At 43.5% G+C, this 19,919-nt stretch overlaps 2 pseudogenes; one reads left to right on the top strand and one right to left on the bottom strand.

Annotated features, from left to right (window-relative positions):
- LOC100579835 overlaps window positions 1-9,058 on the top strand; it is a 10,083-nt pseudogene extending 1,025 nt beyond the window's left edge.
- Window positions 9,059-10,835: 1,777 nt separating this feature from the next.
- On the bottom strand, window positions 10,836-11,879 carry LOC100585235 (annotated as a pseudogene).
- Window positions 11,880-19,919: the final 8,040 nt, after the last annotated feature.

A 19,919-nucleotide genomic window follows, 5' to 3' on the forward strand; every position in this document is an offset into this window, starting at 1 on the left:
TAATTTTGACAACAGCTTGACCTAATCAATATTGACCAAGACGATAGAATATATGTTCTATTATGCTACACGTGAAACATTTCTCAATAGACTATAGACCACAAAATATCCCTCAAGAAGTTTCAAAACACTGTAATCATAGAAAGAATGCTTTCTGACCATAATGAAAATGAGTTGAAATGGGTAAAAACAAGCTACCCAGGAAAGTCTACACTACTGGAAGATTTAAATACACCTTAAAATGCCCTTTAGCTCAAGGAAGAAATCATAAGAAACACCTTAAAATACATTGAACTGAATACAAATAAAAATATACTATATCAAAATGTGTGGGATAAAGTTAAGCAGACCCAGAGTAAAGTTTTTGTATAAATGCTTATTCTAAAAAAGAGAAGTTCAAAACAAATGAACTAATTTTCTACCTTAAAAAGAAAATCTAAAACAAGAGAGCAAATTAAATCCAAAACAAGTAGAAGAAAGGAAATAAAACAGAAATTAGAAATCAATGAGACAGAAAACAGACACAGGAGAAAATTAACATGGCCAAAAGTTAGTTCTGTGAGAAAGAAAGAAAACGCAAATTATAAATATCAGGGATTAATGAGATTGTACAGTTGTAGACACAAGAGACATTAACAAGATAATGGAATATTGTGAAACATTTTATACCAATTTTCATTACTTGGATGAAAGGGTGAATTCCTTGGAAAAAAAAAACTTATAAAAAAATTCACAAGATTAAATGGAACATATGAATTGACATTTATTAAAGTAATTAATTGTCAAATACTTGCACATAAAAACATAAAACTAAAGAAAATAAAAAAATAAGCAAACTCCAGATCCAAAGAGTTTTGCTGGTGAATTCTTTCAAACATTTAAAAAAATAAAATGTTTAAATTATTTCAGAAATAAAGAAGGGGGAATTTCCAAACTTGTTTTATGAGTCAGAATTCTGATACCAAAACTACAAAACCCAGGAATGCAAAACTGATTTCAGCTTAAAGAGCTATCACCATTCTAATCTGTGATTCTAATGAATTTGGCTATCTTAGATACTTTATACACGTGGAATCACACAGTTTGTCCTTCTGTGACTGATTTCCTTTACTTAGCATTAATGTCCTCTAGGTTCATCCATGTTGCATATTGCAGGGCTTTCTGTTTTTAAAGCTGAATAATACTCCGTTGCATGAATATACCACATTTTCTTTATCTATTCATCTGCCAATAGACATTAACCTTATTCCCACATTTTGATTAGTGTAAATAATGCTGCAATGAGCCTGAGAATCAGAGAATCATCCCAATTTCAATCCTTTCAGATAAATAACCTGAAGTGAGATTGCCAGATCATATAGTAGTTCTACTTTCTTAGTTTTTTTGAGGAGCCACCGTACTGCTTTCCATAGAGGCTGCACAGTTTTACATTCCCAGAAACACTGTACAAGTGTTCCAATTTCTCCCCATTGTTAACACTCATTATCTTTTTCTTTTTTTCCCCATTTTTTTTATTAATTTTTTTTGCACACAAAAACAATAAATATTTTCTAAAAATACATACAAACAAAAAGATGCGTATCAAACATATTAGGAAGGTTACACATGGGAAGTCGGGGAATAGAAATGGGGGGTGGGAGTTAAAATAAATGAGAGAGGGACTTTATATGGATCAGTGATAATAACTCAATCCTCCATTTGACAAAGAAGAGGGACAAGGAAGAGGAAGAAAAAGAAAGTGGGATAAAGGATCAGAAAAGGAGGAAAATAGAAAAAATTAGAGTATGACTCCAGGGTAGACCTGTTTTGTTGTCACTGAGTTGGTTGGTTGGTTTGTCTGCTGTATTTTTCATATTTCGCCAAGTTGGCCAGACTGGTCTCGAACTCCTAGCCCGAAGTGATCAACCCGCCTCGCCCCCCAGAGTGCCGGGACCACAGGCGTGAGCCACCACGTCCAGCCCCCACATTGCTTCTGGCCTCCGTGGTAGACATCCCAGATGGAGCGGCCAGGCAGAGGCGCTCCTCACTTCTTCCCAGACACGGGGCAGCCAGGCATAGGCGCTCCTCACTTCCCAGACGGGGCGGCCAGGCAGAGACGCTCCTCACTTCTTCCCAGACGATGGGTGGCGGGGCAGAGGCGCTCCTCACCTCCCAGACGATGGGTGGCCGGGCAGAGGCACTCCTCACTTCCCAGACGGGGCGGCCGGACAGAGGTGCTCCTCACTTCTTCCCGGACGGGGCGGCCGGGCAGAGGCGCTCCTCACCTCCCAAACGATAGGTGGCTGGGCAGAGGCGCTCCTCACTTCCCAGACGATGGGTGGCCGGGCAGAGGCGCTCCTCATTTCCAGACGATGGGTGGCCGGGCAGAGGCGCTCCTCACTTCCCAGACGGGGCGGCCGGGCAGAGGCGCTCCTCACTTCTTGCCGGACGGGGTGCCCGGGCAGAGGCGCTCCTCACTTCTTCCCGGACGGGGCAGCCGGGCAGAGGCGCTCCTCACTTCCTCCCGACGGGCGGGCAGAGCGCTCCTCACTCCCAGACGGGGGCGGGAGAGGGCTCCTACTCCAGACGTAGGGGGGGCAGAGGCCTCACTCCAGACGGGGGGGCAGAGGGCAAGCGCCCCATTCCCAGACGGTGGTGCATTTTTCTTTTAATAAGACCATTCTAACAGGCTTGAGGCAATATCTCTGTGGTTTTGATTTGCATTTCCCTGATGATTAGTGATGCTGAGCATTTTTTTCATGTACCTGTTGGTCATTTGGATATTTCATTTGGAGAAATATCTATTGCTGATTAAAAAAAGAAAAAACTCTCAGCAAGCTAGAAAAAGAAATTTTCTCGAAGTGATGGAAAGCATCCACAACAAAACATATAAACAATATTATATTTAATGGTGAAAGCGTAAATGTTTAAACCACATAGATTAGGACAAGAAAAGGATGTGTGTGTTCATCACCTCTATTCAACATTGTACTGGTGATTCCAGATTTTGAGTATAAATATTTAGGGGACAACTGTTGTCACTGAAGCCCAAATCTTGGTCATCCTCAGAAAAAAAAAAAAAGTTGATTAGGTTGTATATAATCTAATTCTACTTGCTTTGGGCTTAATTTTAGAGAAATTCAATTAAGTTGCTTAATTTAAGCAACTTTTGCTTAAATTAAGCAACTTAATTGAATTTCTCTAAAATTACAGCTTGTATCAACTCTAGAATTTATTGGGCACCTCCTAGGACATAAACACTGGAATTTGGTGAGAGACATCAGGTAGGAAAGAGCCTGGCTCTGACATAAATTCAACACACAGAGGGGGACACATGTTATGAGACTGACCTGCCTTCTCCATCTCATAAAAGGGGTTCTTGTTGCTGGTAACACAGATTAAACTATTTCAATTACATTCAAGATAAAAGGATTAGCAATTGTATGTAAGATGAAAAAATCACCCCTCAGGAAGACAAAAGTCTCACAAAAGGATATTTAAACTAGCCAACACTTTGAAATTTAGGCAGAGATCGCGCTTTCTGGGTGAACTAAAGTAGCAAGAACAAAGTTGAGGCTCCAATTCTAGGAAAAAGGGGCCCTAATAAGGTTTACGATCCAGAAACTCAAGAAATCCAGACAGAAGGATGCAGTCTCCGCATTCAAGGCAGTAGCAATACCTGGATTACTAAGCCAATCCCCAAAGCAGGAACTCATAAACACAAATTGGATTGAGGAAGAAGCTTGCCCACCAGAAGATTTAGGTTATTACAAGGTAGAATGTGATAGAGAAAACGAGCATGAGACTGGAAACAAAAGGAGGAAGCCCCATGATTACAACTAGAATATAACTGTCAGAGATGGTGCGGAAACAAGACTGAAGAGAGAACTCCTTAAACCCCACGTGCCTTACGTCAGGACTGATCCTGGACACAGGCTGGAAAGCATAGCCTGCAAGTGCTGAGGGAGGAGGCGTGGGCTCAGCTGTGAGAAGGAGAAGGACATACAGCTGAAAAGCAGATACGGGTCTTGAAATCACGCAGAGGGTTTGGGCCTTTGTTGCTCTCTGCCAGCAGCTGCCAGTAGTTCTCACACTCTGGCTGGCATCAAAATCACCTGGGGCAGTGGTGGGGAGGGGGAGAGTGTTGTAAAACCACAAGTGACCAGGCAGAAAACACCTGTATGTTTTCCAATTCAGTAAGTACAGAAATCTTAATTGGAACAAGGGGGAGGTCAGACATTGATAGTGCTGTGGACTGCTCCAGGGACATAAGCATGATCTTTAGAGAAGTGGCTCTAACCAGTTGAGGGCAACCACTGGACAGAGAGAGGTCCAGACCAACCGTACACAGAGACATCATGCAATTACACTTTAGCAACCTCTCCAAATAACATGTCTCTTAGTGAAACTTGGGAGGTTGAAAATTAAAAACATAAAATCCAGTGGCATTTATGTATCCTAGGCACTTACATTTGTCTGGTTCTTCCACCTTGCCTTTGCTTGGTTAGAATTTTGGGTAGATAAGAGGTGGATTTACATGTGCTGGTGTGAGAACTTTGATACACTCATTTAGACATTGACCTACTATCTTGATGTTTGAAAGCTACAACCCAAAGAAATTTGTCTTTTTACATAAAACAAATTCAGCCCTTGCCTTCCTTATAGATTACATCTTCCACTAGCAGTAATAAAAAAGTAACAATATGCATAAGTCAAAGTATCTTCTTAGATCCTCTGTAGTGTTTTATTATTTAGTTGTGTGAATTAAAGTAACTCAAAATTTCAAGGATGCCTGAGAAGCAATTCATGTTCAAAGGCTGCCCTCTTGTGACAATGTGTTGTATGTTTTACTGTAAAAGTAATCTTCTTTCACCTTATAACCTCTACAATCCAATTCATAACAGCATAAAAAGGAAATAAAACCTTACATAATTTTGAATTTTAGAAAGTACCTTGTTTATATGGCTCCTTTAGAGAATGAATAGTCAATTTGGTAAATATTCCAGTGAGTTGAAGGTTTGAATCCATCTCACTTAACTAGCTTGATGGATGTATTTCTAAACCTATACGACCCACTCCTCTGCTTTTAAAAAATTAAAGTTAGCTGTAGATTGAGATGTCAGTGACACAGTTTATAGAACATAACTTAGATTGTCATCTACATTACTGTAACTACAAATACCACCCTCAGATTGAAGAATCAGTTTTATCAGTAAACATCTCTAATTGAACTACAAATGGTGTATGTCTTCTGGCTTTTACAAGCTCTTGGTCTAACGCAGGGGATATATGATGTAAAAATTACAAAACAAGGCCACGCGCGGTGGCTCACGCCTGTAATCCCAGCACCTTGGGAGGCCGAGGCGGGTGGATCACAAGATCAGGAGATCGAGACCATCCTGGCTAACACGGTGAAACCCATCTCTACTAAAAATACAAAAATTAGCTGGGTGTGGTGGCGGCGCCTGTAGTCCCAGCTACTCAGAAGGCGGAGGCAGGAGAATCGCTTGAACCCAAGACGCGGAGGTTGCAGTGAGCTGAGATTGCACCACTGCACTCCAGCCTGGTGGCAGAACAAGATTCCATCTCAAAAATAAATAAATAAATAAATAAATATAAAATAACAGTGACTATAATGTTTTGTGATGTTAAACTTTGAGAGCTTTTTTTTTCTTTCTTTTCCCAAGTCCCTTTCCCAGTTCCAGGAGCAGTTATTCTAAGCTCATTGACGTAAAGGAATAGAAAGAAAAGGTTTGGTGGAAAAAATAATAACCTGCTATCATTTCTGTCTTTTGTTTTTTAAAAGCTTGAGCATTTGGGAGAATTTGGAAAGATTGTGGAGTAAGTGCAAAGAAGGAATTCGCTAACAAAAATTATATAGGGTAAAATGAGTTTTTTCCAGGTTAGAAAATACTCCCTACACTCCTACCTTCCTTTCCCATAGTTAAGAAGAGGAAAAAGCAAAGGCCTCTTGGTAGCAGTGGTGACTTAGGCAGTTTCTTAGAAATATTCTAGAAGGCATAGTCATCTTTAAAAATAAAAAAGCTACAAGGATATGTCTAAGCAGAAGGGACCATGGGCCAAATTACGAGTAGATTTTTGCATTCCAGATATGGTAAAGAAGAAGCAGGAAGCCGGTGGGCCTAAACAGGCCACACAGAAATGGACAAGGAATAGGCCAGCAGCAGCTTGTGGGGACAAGATGTCAAGCCCCAAATGTTAAACCCACCATCCATCCTCCAAATTCTGGCTCTGTTTAACAAGGCTGTGGTCTGGCACTAGGTGCCACCTCAGTGACTAAAGCATAATTCCCCGTCTCCTGGGAGTGTTGACAGCTGACTCCTGGCAACAACACTCACAGCACAGTAAAGTTCCTTCACCCAAGTTCATGTCCCTTCTCAAGGCATCCCACATCCGAGAACTGCTTGGTACAGAAATATAATGGCCTGGCTTGCTTGCTCCAATTTGAGGTCATTAGGTAAACTCACCAAGATCCCTGTAGAGCGGGCTGCGGCCATGATAGTGATTGCATTCCAGCCAGCTTCCTGCTCTGCCCAATCCTATTGCTTTCACTCTTCGCAGGTGTTGGGAATATCCATTTCAACTTCCTTGCATGCAAATCTCCAACTCCGAGTCGGTTTCCTAGGACACCTGACTGGTGACATCTCTATCACTATCACAGTACTTAGAGGGGAGCATCTTAAAATGATTTAAGGCTAACTGCCCTAAGAGCACAGACAGATGGTGGCTTAAAATAGAATTTAAGTGGGTTTAAAAAAAACATGAAAAAAGTTGACATTGCACGCTCATATGAGCTTATGGATCAAACCATGCATATGATTTCTAAGATCCCTTGTGCAGTATATATTTGCACTGTTTATAAATGACATCCCCTTGAATTGAATTCAGTGCAATTCAAAACAGTAATTTGTGGGAAAATTAGGTATGCAGATAGCCTAGACTCTACAGAGGCTCACATCATTTGGAGAATAATAGTGAACTGGCTGGTCTATGAGGGAAGAAAACAGTGAATATAGACTACTAGTGAACAAGGATATTTTCCCATATATTCAAATTAAGGTGAATTTCTTTACAGAATTATGCCTCAGAAAAAGTATTTCCCTATATATGAATCCTCACAAGTTTTCCTACGATGAGTGCTTTTGTGATTATTTTGAATAACGAAGTAATATTTAAGGAAACTCTCTTGCCCTGAATGTACTTTATGTCAATTGATGTTGCATATAGAGATCATCAGAGTCAAGCTACAAGAAAAGGAGGAACATTACTTAGCAAAGACTTAGAGAATTAGTCCTAATAGTGTGAAATCAAAATTTCAAGTGAGGGAATAAATGCAGCTTTTAATGATTACTTAAATGAAGTTTAACTGTAGCAGGATCTACAAGAAATTGGCAACCTTTGGCTCCGGTAACAGAAACTCAGGATATACGCCTTTCAGGGCTTTTGGATTCTGCATCATATTGAGAGAGACTCCTTTAAACAAGCAATAGGAAACTTCCTGTGACAACATAATAAATTCAAAAAGTTCTGTAACTCAGACAATGTAGATAGAAGTGAGGACTTTGGCCTAGACAGCCCTGTTCACTCTAAAGATGGATTAAACAATGAAAAAGATATTGATATCAAAAATTCAATCGGGAATTTGATTAAAGCATTTCATTAAATGTGATAATTTCTTAGTATATTATCTCACATATGCAATATTCATGTGTAACAAATTAAATACAAGTAAACATTTGACTATATTATCTGCAGCATAATTTACATATCAATTTACATATTCAGTTTTGCTCACGTGAAAACTTGGATCTTCTCAAGAAGAAAATTTGTGAAATCTTTAATTCCTCATCCCCAGAAATGTAAATAAGTCAATATCAATACTGTAAGTCAGTGATTTGTTCCTAGGAAGACAGTAAAAATTTTACAAAAATGCTTTAGAGCCCTTCTCATTGTAAGCCTTGAAAACAGAGAAAGGCTCTCTGATGGAAAAAGACACACCTTAGGGAGGAGGACATTGCAATGGGAACATGCCTGACAAAAGAAACTATGTAGATTCAAATGGTGAAGGAAGACAAGGTCTTTAAAAGAAAAACGATCAACCTGGAAGCATGGGGGAGTAGAAACAAATAAAGGAAAAATGAAGAGGCTTATGTAATTGTTTCGATATAGTTATCTTCAACTATACAGATCAACAACAAGGTCGATGTCAGTTGAAGGTTGGGCAGGTGGTTGCTGGATAGATGTCCTCACAGAAGTGTATTTTGTGTAAGGTTGCTATGGCCTTTGTGCAAGGTTGTGGTTTTTGTGGTATTTTGTGATCGTTTTTGTTATCAGGCCTAGAAGCATGAGAACCCTCTCTTCAAGGCCTTCTCTGAATCTATGTGTCCAGGTTTTTTCTCTTCCTTTTAAACATTAGTGACAGTTTTGATTCTGATAACTTTCATATCATGATCCCTAATTTCAAAAAAAAATTAAACATGTAATTTGTTAGTGATGTATTTGATAGGCTTGGATTTGTGAGTCACCTCTACTATCTATAGTGGTAGATATATCTGAGCCTGCTTACACCAGACTTCCATCAGATTTTCTCTTCAGTGGAATTGGAAGAGGGGGTTTTGGAGAAGGGGATGAAGGAATTGTGCTGCACCAGAGGTCCCCATCTAACACCACAGGGACTTTTCCTGTGCTCTTGCCAGGCCGTTGTATTAGGCTGATGCAAAAGCAATTTTGGTTTCGTCATCGAAAGTAATGAGACCATCTGACTTACAATGTCTGTGCCATGACCAGCTTCTAATAGCCTCCGAGGACCCCTCTGCCCTGACACATACTCTCCTGGAACCACGTCTGCCTTGTAACTCCTGAGGTAGCTGCCACCATGACCAATGCCTTCTCATCTTTACTCTACATGCAGGTAACAGTTATAATTACATCTCTGGGTATTCACAGAACAATTAGTACATCTAGGACTTCTACAAAATTTCCCATGCTGATTTTGGTGTTCTGGTGTCCTGGCAGCTCTAGCCATGAAGGGATGATGCTTTATGAGCATTTCTGTTGAGTTTTTGGCTTTTCCTCAGAAACTGATTCCAATTTTCCCACATATGTTTGTCAATTTGTTTGAACTCATTTATTCTAAACCCATTATTTTTTGTCTATTATTTAATAGGGAGGGGGGCGAGGGATAAAAGATTACAAATAGGGTGCATACAGCAGGAGGTGTACAGCCACCCTGGGATATGATTCCGAACATCCACGGAGAGGAGAGGCTGCTATTACTCCCAATATCGCAGGGGGTGTACATCCATTCTGTGACATTGTTCTTAATATTCCAAGGCAGAGAGGTTGATATTACTCCCAATATCACAGAAAGTGTACAAACCCGTGTGATATTGTTCCTACTATCCAAAAGAAGACAAGATGATATTACCCCCCATATCGCAGGAGGTGTACACCCACTCTGTGATATTTTTCGTAATATGCGGGGCGGGAGAGGCAGGGGGGCGAGGCGCCCCCCGCGAGGCGGGGACTGAGAGCCAGCCCCTCTTGTCCCCCCTGGCTCTTAGGACCCGCGGTGGACTCACAGCCTGTTTACCATATTGTGACTAATATCTCCCCATCTGGAAATTGTCAACTATTGCACAGACAGGTGTTCACTGGCTTTGTACAGAGGACGTACACCCGTCTGTATTCGAGTAATATCATCCTCTTCCTCCCTGAAGATTAACAACAGTATCACAAGGGTGTTTCTACTCCCTGCGATATTGGGTGTCACGTCCTCCTCTCCCACGTTGCAATTAGAAGCAATTTCAGTGGGGGCGTGTCCACCTTCTGTGATATTTAAAGTAATATCAGCCCCTTCCGTCCAGGATCATGGGAACCATATCCCTGGGGGGTGTACACTTTCTGCGATACATGTAGTCATATCACCCCCTCCGCCTTGGAATATCATTAAGGACCATCTCACACGGGCTTGTACACTTCCTGCGATATTGGGGGTAATATCAACCTCTCGGCCTCTGAATATTAGGAGGAATATCACAGGGTGGATGTGCACCTCCTGCCCTATTATGGGGAATAATATCTATTATGGGGAGTAACATCATCCTCTCCCTTTCAGGATATTAATAACAATATCACAGAGTGGGTGAACACAGCCTGCGATGCTGGAATTATTATCATCCTCTCCCCCTCGGGATACTAGGAACAATATCACAGAAGGGGTTTACACTCCCTGCGATATTGGGAGTAACGTCGTACGCTTCTTCCGTGAATGTTAGGAGCAATATCACCGGGTGGCTGTACATTCATTGCTATGTTGCAGTCATGTCATACTCTACCCGCTGGATATTAGGATCAGTGTCACAGGGTGAGTGTACACCTACTGCGATATTAAAACTAATATCATGCTGTCCATCCCTGGATATTAGGAACAATATCACAGGCAGGTGTACACCTCCTGCGGTATTAGGAGTCATAATATTGTGAATTATTAAACATCAGTCTCATTAATAACTATCAATGGTAATATTAATTCATAGTATAACGTTATTAATCATTAATGATTATTTTAAAGAGAGGATTATGCATGATTAGAATTATTACTATTAATGTCATTTTTAATATTAGTTATTAATCTTAATATTTATCATTGTTTTATTACCAACATCGGGAATAAAATCACCCTGTGATATTTTTCTTCATATTATAGGGAGATATTGCTTCTAATATCACAGTGGGTGTACCCCTTGTGTGTATACTCTGTGACAGTGTTTTTTATATCCTAAGGAGGTATTACTCCTAATGTCACAGTGGGTGTTCACCCTGTGTTATCATTCTTATTTGACCTGACTGCCTTTTTTAACCCACACTACAAAAGGAATGGAAGAGATAAAAAGATATGGAGATTGGACCGTGCTGCCGTGTGGCCGCTGCAGGACACCTTTAATATCCCTGTTTCTCAGGCTGTCGACGAAGGGGTTCAGCATGGGGGTGACCACCGTGTACATCACTGAGGCCACTGCAACCTTTCTGGGGGAAGAGGTCACATCTGAACTGAGGTACCCTCCAACGCCTCTTCCATAAACTCAGCAAACAACGGACAGGTGAGACCCACAGGTGGAGAAGGCTTTATACTTCCCACCTGACGATGAAACACTCAGAATGGAGGAAACCATTTTATAGTAAGAGGAAAGGGTCCCCGAGATGGGAAGGAACCCAAATATGGCAGCAGGAAAATACATGATTATGTAATTGGTGAAGGTGTCACAACATGCAAGATGGGGGAGTTGAGAAGGGTCACAGAAGAAATTAGGAATTTCCGCACCCTTGAAGCAGGTCGTTAGCAAGGCAATCACGTTGTGCAGCTGGGCGTCTAGAAGAATGAGAAGAAAAAAAAAAAAGAAAAAAGACAACCAAACTAGGAAGCCACAGAAACACAGGTTCATGATGGCCGAATGATATAGAGGGTGACAGAGGGCTACAAACCGGTCATAGGCCATCACAGTCAGGAGCGTGTCTCTCTTCCATGCTTCGAAAAATGGCAAACAGAGACATCTGAGTCAGGCAGCCTGCCTAGGAGATGACTCTGCTGTGAGATTGGATGTCCACAATCATCTCGGGGACCGTGGTGGAGGTGAAACCCATGTCAGGCGAGGACAGGTTGGAGAGGAAGAAGTACATGGGGGTGTGGAGGTGGGAGTCAGGGCTGATGGCCAGGATGATGAGCAGGTTCCCCAGGACCGTGACCAGGCACGTGGACAGGAACAGCCCAGCGAGGATCGGCTGCAGTTCTGGATCCCCTGAGAGTTCTAGGAGGAGGCATCTAGAGACATCGGTTAGATTCTGTGGGTCTGCATGGTTTGGACACCTTTTGCCTAGAAAAGGGGGTTGAAAAATGGGAAACAAACCAACACCCGGCATTGTGTCTGCATTTTGGATAGAAGCAATTCACAAGTAATGTTTTCAGATTTCAGAGCAATCCACGCTCAGCAATATTTTGCAGTTCTGACAGACTCACTTGTCTTCTAATGCTTTCATCATTGATTTCTGTGTTCTTCACTTCTTGCTGTACATGCCTGCCTTAGAGACACCAGATTCAAGAATGTTCCAAGAACCAGATCATCATACATAACAAATGCGTAACTGCTAGAAAATACAGCCTATCTCGTCCGAAGAAAAATACGTAACAAAGCCGTTCTCTTCACTTGAAGAAAAAGGTTATCCTAATTAAAGGAAATTAAGAACTCAAATACTTTATTTTATTCTACTAGATTGATACAAATTCCCTTGATTTAGAACATTTATAAACACTGTATAACAGCTGAGACCGGGCGGGGCACGGTGGCTCAGCCTGTAATCCCAGCACTTTGGGAGGCTGAGGGGGCGGATCACCTGAGGTCAGGAGTTCGAGACCAGCCTCAGCATGGGGAAACCCCGTCTCTACAAGAATACAAAATTAGCCGGGCGTAGTGGCGCATGCCTGTAATCTCAGCTACTCGGGAGGCTGAGGCAGGAGAATTGCTTGAACCTGGGAGGCGGAGGTTGCGGTGAGCCGAGATCGAGCCATTGCACTCCAGCCTGGGCAACAAGAGCTGAGACCATGTCAGCTGGAAATGAAATGAAAGTTGATAGTTCATAAGCAGAAAATAGTTCCACATGCCGGTTAGGTCCTAGTGATTTCATCGTTCCGTTTTCTGACTTTTCACCTTCAGCAGGAGAGTAATTGCTTCCTCAAATCGGTGGGTCTTCTTTGAAAATTCACGTCAGCTACAACTCCTGTCCTTAGCTTAGGTGGACTTAGAGTTTTCATCAGAAAGTTCGGCCAGACGCGGTGGCTCACCCTGTAATCCCAGCACTTTGGGAGGCCGAGGAGGGCGGATCACGGGGTCAGGAGATCAAGACCATCCTGGCCAACATGGTGAAACCCCGCCTCTACTAAAAATACAAAAACTTCTCCCGGTATGGCGGCGGGTGCCTGTAGCCCCAACTACTCGGGAGGCTGAGGCAGGAGAATGGCTTGAACCTGGGAGGCAGAGGCTACGGTGAGCCGAGATCACACCACTGCACTCCAGCCTGGGCAACGGGAGCAAAACTCCGTCTCAAAACACAAAAAACAAAAAGAATCAAGTAAGTCGAAGTCACACTGATGACAGCCAATTGTTGTGAACCAAAGAAGTGTCAATTCAAGAATTAACATAGATTTTGACTTTTGCTATCTCTTCTGTGCCAAGCAAGATACAGGCTCTGGGGAATCAGAAACAAAAGAGACTCACTTGTTCCTCTCACAATACTCAGTACTTACTGAGATAAGGACAAAAGAAAATGTCCTGTCTATTAAAAATACAAAAAATTAGCCGGGCGTGGTGGCGGGCGCTTGTAGTCCCAGCTACTTGGAGAGGCTGAGGCAGGAGAATGGCATGAACCTGGGAAGCGGAGCTTGCAGTGAGCCGAGATCGCGCCACTGCACTCCAGCCTGGGCAACAAAGCGAGACTCTGTCTCAAAAAAAAAAAAAAAAAGTCCTGTCTGGAATGCAGGGAAACCGGAACTTCAGGTCAGGGGATATTTCTGTTGAACTGTATGGAGTTGAAGCTTAAAATAGTAACAAATGTATGGAAGATTCACTTTGCCTTGACTTTCCACATCCATCACAGAGAGATCATGCAGCGGGCACCCACGATCGGTTTCATCATCGCTCGCTTCCATTAGATCACCTAGAAATCAGCTAGATGAGAGTGCTGAGTCTCAGAGGATGGACATCTCACAGCCTGCCATACAGAGAAGTAGAAAGGGTGGTATTCCAAATTCATGGCCAGACTCTAAGTCCCGGATACTCTACTTCATGGTCTTCCAACTCTCAAAAAGTTGTGGTTTGGGTTTTGTGTTTGTTTTTGCTTTTTTGAGATGGAGTCTCGTTCTGTGGCCCAGGCTGGAGTGCAGTGGAGTGATCTCGGCTCACTGCAGCCTCCGCATCCCAGGTTCAAGCTATTCTCCTGCCTCAGCCTGCCAAGCAGCTGAGAGGACAGGGGCCCCCCACTACACCCGGCTCCTTTTTTTCTATTTTTAGTAGAGACGGGGTTTCCCCGTGTTGTCCAGGCTGGTCTCAAACACCTGACCTTGTGATTCGCCTGCCTCAGCCTCCCAAAGTGCTGGGATTACAGGCGTGAGCCACCGCGCCCAGCTTCCAAAAGTTGTAAGCAGAGCTCAGAGGTCTTAACCACGGGCACGTCTGAGGAGCATTTTTTGAAACGCTTTCCAGCTTCCTCAGTAGGAATGGAAGCCAAACTCCGAATCGATGAGTCCTTTGAGGCAGTAGAGAGCTGTAAGGAGAGCCAGGAACAGGGGCAAGGGAGGGATGCGTCCCGAATGATCCTGTGCCCATTCTTTCTGGAACCTTTGATGTGATCTCAGCTGCCCTTTCTCTACTTGACACAGTGATTGTGGCACCCACTGGTCTAGCTGTGGTCTACAAGGAACCCCCAAAGGGAAGGGCACAGTGAGCAGGGGCATCGGCCTGAGTGACAAGGATTTGAGACGGCAGGTTGGATGCAGGGAGAGGATTGGCCAAATGCCATGTGTCCGGACTTAGACTGCCTGGTTCAAATTGGACTTCACCCTTTTTGACTTCATGATCTGGTACAAGTCCTATGAAAATGCGTTGCTCCTTCTCTAGTCCGTAAAATCATCATGAAATGTGCACTCATAACTGGGAAACTACGCAGATGAAATGAAACAAGCTGCATAGAGCACAGAGCTCAGAGCCTGGCCTTTAGGAAGCCTCAGTAAGGGTTCATGATGCCCTGGTGTCTGTCTTCATCCTCTTTATCCTCATCATCACCTTCATCATCTTTGTTGTTCTTAGGGAATAGTTTAGAGGGACTCATTCCCTGCTATCTTGGGTGAGGTGTCTATGAAAAGGACAACTAGTGGGGGAGGAAGGCAAAAGTTTGAATAAGATTTCTGAGACCCCCCCACCACAAGCAAGAACAGAAACTCCACAGTCTGCTGAGCTGACAGGTTGCACCTTGGTCTCCTCCCATCTGCCCACCGCACTGTCCTGTTTGTCCTGAGGATGAGGAAACAAAGCAAGGCTCCCGAACATCCCTCAGCTGAACTGCCCTTCCCCTCTGCCAGGCCATGACCGCGGAGAACAGGTCCACGGTCCTCCCTGCGTGGTGCAGGATGGAGGCTCAGACTCCGTCCTCAAGGCTGGCAAGAAGACAGGGTGAGACATGAGCCTCCTGATACAGGTGACGGGTGTGGAGCCCCCAGGACTGGAACCTCAGACTGCAGGGCTGGAGGCACAGACTGAGTATTGACTATTCTATGGCCTGGGGGGCTCAAGGCACAGAGCTCCTCATTAGCCAAAGTCGCCCAAGCTCCCCAATCTCTAAAGATTTCCTCATAAGAATGCAGGAAGAAGAGAAAAGGGAGTGTCCATAGAAGCTTAGGGGCTCTTCCTGTAATCAGGAGGAAGCTTGTGTGTATTCTTCGCTTCTTTCTCTTCTTTCTAAAGATCCAACTGCTTTCATTTTCATCTTTTATTATGGGAAAATATACCACGTATCAATACTAAAAATTGTAAATAATATGATTTCATCTAGAATGGCCAGTATAAACATTGACAATTTCCACTATTTTTCAGTTGACAGTTGAATGACATTAAGTACCTTCACATTGTTTAGCAACCATCACCGCCGTCATCTCCAGAACAGTTTTATCTTTCAAAATGGAAATGGCACCCATTCACCAAACTCTCCATTCCTCTCTCTCGCCCACCCCAGGGGCCACCATTCTGATTTGCAACTCTATGAGTTTAACTACTCTAGGCACTTGATAGACATGGAATCATACCGTGTTGAATTTGTTTTTCTGTTTTTTTTGTTTTTTTTTTTTTTTTTTTTTTTTTTTTTTTTTTTTTTTTTTTTTTTTTTTTTTTTTTTTTTTTTTTTTTTTTTTTGAGACAGAGTCTCTCTGTCACCCAGGCTGGAGTGCAGTGGAGTGATCTCGGCTCACTGCAACCTCCACATTGTGGGTTCGAGCGATTCTTGTGTCTCAGTCTCCCGAGTAGCTGGGATTACAAGCGTGCGCACCCATGCCCAGCTAATTTTTGTATTTTTAACAGAGACGAGCTTTCAGCATATTGGCCAGGCTGCTCTCGAACTCCTGACCTTAGGGGATCCTCCTGCCTCAGCCTCCCAAGGCGCTGGGGTTACAGGTGTGAGCCACTGAGCCTGGTCATGTTTATCCTTTTGGGATTTCTTTATTTCACTGATGATAATGTCTTCAAGGTTCATCCATGTTGCAGCCTGTGTCAGAAGTGCCTGTCTGGTTTTGTGTTTTGGTTTTGTTTCATTTTGTTTTGTTTTGTGTTTACATGGAGTCTCATTGTCACACAGGCTGGAGTGCAGTGGCACAATCTGGGCTCACTGCAACCTCCGCTTCCCGGGTTCAAGCGATTCTTGTGCCTCAGCCTCCCGAGTAGCTGGGACTATAGGCACACGCCACCACGCTGGGCTAATTTTTTGCATTGTCTTTTTTTTTTTTTTTTGAGATGGAGTCTTGCTCTGTTGCCCAGGCTGCAGTGGAGTGGCACAATCTTGGCTCACTGCAAGCTCCGCCTCCCAGGTTCACGCCATTCTCCTGCCTCAGCCTCCAAGTAGCTGGGACTACAGGCACCCGCCACCACGCCTGCTAATTTTTGTATTTTTAGTAGAGAGGGGTTTCACTGTGTTAGCCAGGATGGTCTCGATCTCCTGACCTCGTGATCCCCAGCCTCGGCCTCCAAAGTGCTGGGATGACAGGCTTGAGCCACCGCACCCGGCTAATTTTTTGCATTTTCAGTAGAGACAGGGTTTCAACAAGATGGCCAGGCTGGTCTTGAACTCCTGACCTCAGGTGATCCGCCCACCTCGGTCTTCCAAGATGCTGGGATTACAGGCGTGAGCCACCGCACCGGCCAGAAGTGCCTTTTGAAGGCTGAATAGTCTTCCATTGTATGAATGAACTGCAGTGTGCTTTCTCATTCATCTGTCCATGAACCCTTGGGGTGCTTCCACATTTTGGCTGTTGTGAATAATGCTGCTATGAATATGGGTGCACAAATCTCTCTTCCATTCCTTGCTTCTAATTCTTTTTGGTAGATACCCACAAATGCAACTGCGGGAACATCTGATCATTCTGTTTTTGATTTTTCCCGTAAACGCCATACTATTTTCCCTGTTCCTTCAGGGTTTTACATTCCCTCCAATCATATTCAAGCATTCCTACTTCCCTCTAGTCTCACCAATGCTTGATTGTTTATCATATCCATCCTAATGTGTGGTGTCACATTCTTGATTTGATTTGCGCTTCCCTACGATTAGTGATTTTGAACATCATTTTAGATGCTTATTGGCCATTGCTGTATCTCCTTTAGGGACACGTCTACTCGAGTCTTCTGACCATTGTTAATGGGATGCTTTGGGTTTCTCATTGTTTAGTTCTAGCTGTTCTTGATATATGACGGATATCAGTCTCTTTTCAGAGATATGATTTGCAAATATTTTTCCTAATCCATGGGTTATTTTTTACTCAGTTCACAGTGTTTTTTGCTGCACAAAAGTGTCTGTCATTTAGATGGAATCCAAGGAATGTAATTTTCTTTTGTTGCCTATGCTTTTGGTGTCATATCCCAGAAAGCGCTGCCCAATCTGACGTCATGAAAGTGTGGCCAATGTTTTCTTTTAGGCATATGATACTTTTAGCACTTGGGGTCAGGTCTTTGGTCCAGTTTGTGTTAAGTTTTGCACCTGGTGTGACATAGGGTCCACCTTCATTCTTCTGCATGTGGAAATCAAGTTTCTCCAACACCATTTTTGAAAAGGCTGCCTTTCCACCAACGAGCTTTCTTAGCACTCATGTGAAAAATCATTTGAACATAGAGGTGAGAAGTTATTTCTGGGCTCAAAAACAAACAAACAAGCGACAACAGATAAGGATACAGCATGGGCCGGGCACAGTCGCTCGCGCCTGTAATCCCAGCACTTTGGGAGGCCGAGGCGGGCGGGTCACCTGAGGTCAGGAGTTCAAGACCAGCCTGACCGACAGGGAGAAACACCCGTCTCTACAACAAATACAACATTAGCTGGGCGTGCTGGTGCATGCCTGTAATCCCACCTACTCGGGAGGTGGAGGCAGGAGAATCACTTGAACCCAGGAGGCAGAGGTTGCGGTGAGCCAAGATTGCACCATTATGCTCCAGCCTGGGCAACAAGAGCGAAACCCCATCTCAAAACAAAAAACCAAAAACCAGCATGATTTCAAGAGCAGAAGGAGAAGAGCTTCAAAACCAGCATAATGAGAAAGTTAGGAAGCTTCTTACCAAAGCATCTGGAAATAGACAAAAAATTCTTGTGAACTCAAATTTTCATACTGTACTGTCAAACACTAGAACTCACCGATTCCATCTTTCTGTATTTTGGGACCCGATTATCCACTTCTCTTCATTTCCCATCCCACCCCTTTTCTTCCCAGCGTCTGCTAACCCCCTTTGTACTCTCCACCTTCCTGAGATTCCCTTTGTGTGTAGGTGTGTGATGGAGTCTCTTTCTGTTGCCCAGGTTGGAGTACACAGGCACAATCTGGGCTCACTGCAACCTCCGCCTCCCGAGTTCAAGCGCTTCTTGGGCCTCAGCCTTCCGAGTAGCTGAGACTACAGGCACGTGTCACCACACCCGGCTAAATGTTTGTGTTATTAGTAGAGACGGGGTTTCACCATGCTGGCCAGGCGGGTCTCCAACTCCTGGCCTCAAGTGATCCATGTGACTCGGCCTCCCAAAGTGCTGGGATTACAGACCTGAGCCACCACATCTGGCCAAGATTTTCTTTTTTGTTCCCACATCTAAGTGAGGACATGTAATATTTGTCATTCCGTGCCCGTCGTACTTCACTTAACATACAGACCCTGCAGTCTCATCCATTTTTTCTGCAGTGGAGAGGATGTTATGCCTTTTTAGGCTGGATAATACCACATAGTGTGTGTATACCACAGTTTCTTCATTGAAACAAAATTCTAAAAAGCAAATATTTTTAAAATGTCTCGGAATGTGAAACTTTAGGGATACTGTGCCCATTTTATTCTTTTTTATTTCCCATTGTATTTATATGTAAGTGTAGAATAAAGCAGCAATCAATGTGTGTAGAGATCTGTGACTTCAACAAATGTAAAATGAAAATGCTAAGTGGTGGATGGGCACCGTCGCTCACGCCTGCAATCCCAGCACTTTAGGAGGCTGAAGCGGGCGGATCACCTGAGGTCGGGAGTTCAAGACCAGCCTGACCGGTATGGAGAAACAATGTCTCTACTAAAAATACAAAAAAAAAAAAAAAAAAAAGGAAACTGAATGGGGCGTGGTAGCACATGCCTGTAATCCCACCTACTCGGAAGGCTGAGACAGGAGAATCACCTGAATACGGGAGGCAGAGGTTGCAGTGAGCCAAGATCATGCCATCGCACTCCAGCCTGGGCAACAAGAGTGAAACTCTGTCTCAAAAAAAAGAAAGAAAGAAAAAGAAAAAGAAAAGGAGAACAAAAAGAAAATATTACTCCCATTATCGCAGGGGGTGTTCAGCCCTGATGATATTGTTTTCTAATATCCAGGGAAGGAGAGTATAATATTACTCCCAGTATTGCAGGAGGTGTACACCTTTTTGTGATATTGTGTCTAATATCCAAGGAAACAGAGGATGACATTACTCCCAATATCGCAGAGGGTGGACACCCCCCTGGGATATGGTTCCGAATATCCCAACGGGGAGAGGATGATATTACTCCCCATATCAACCCTGGAGGGTTATCTTCCACCCCTACTCTTGGCCACCGTTTACCCGGAGCTGGTCTTCTCTCTTGGCCCGGCTCAGTGAAGAAAAGTCTCCATTCCTC

This window comes from Nomascus leucogenys, chromosome 5, assembly GCF_006542625.1.
Source record: "Nomascus leucogenys isolate Asia chromosome 5, Asia_NLE_v1, whole genome shotgun sequence".
NCBI classification, from domain to species: domain Eukaryota; kingdom Metazoa; phylum Chordata; class Mammalia; order Primates; family Hylobatidae; genus Nomascus; species Nomascus leucogenys.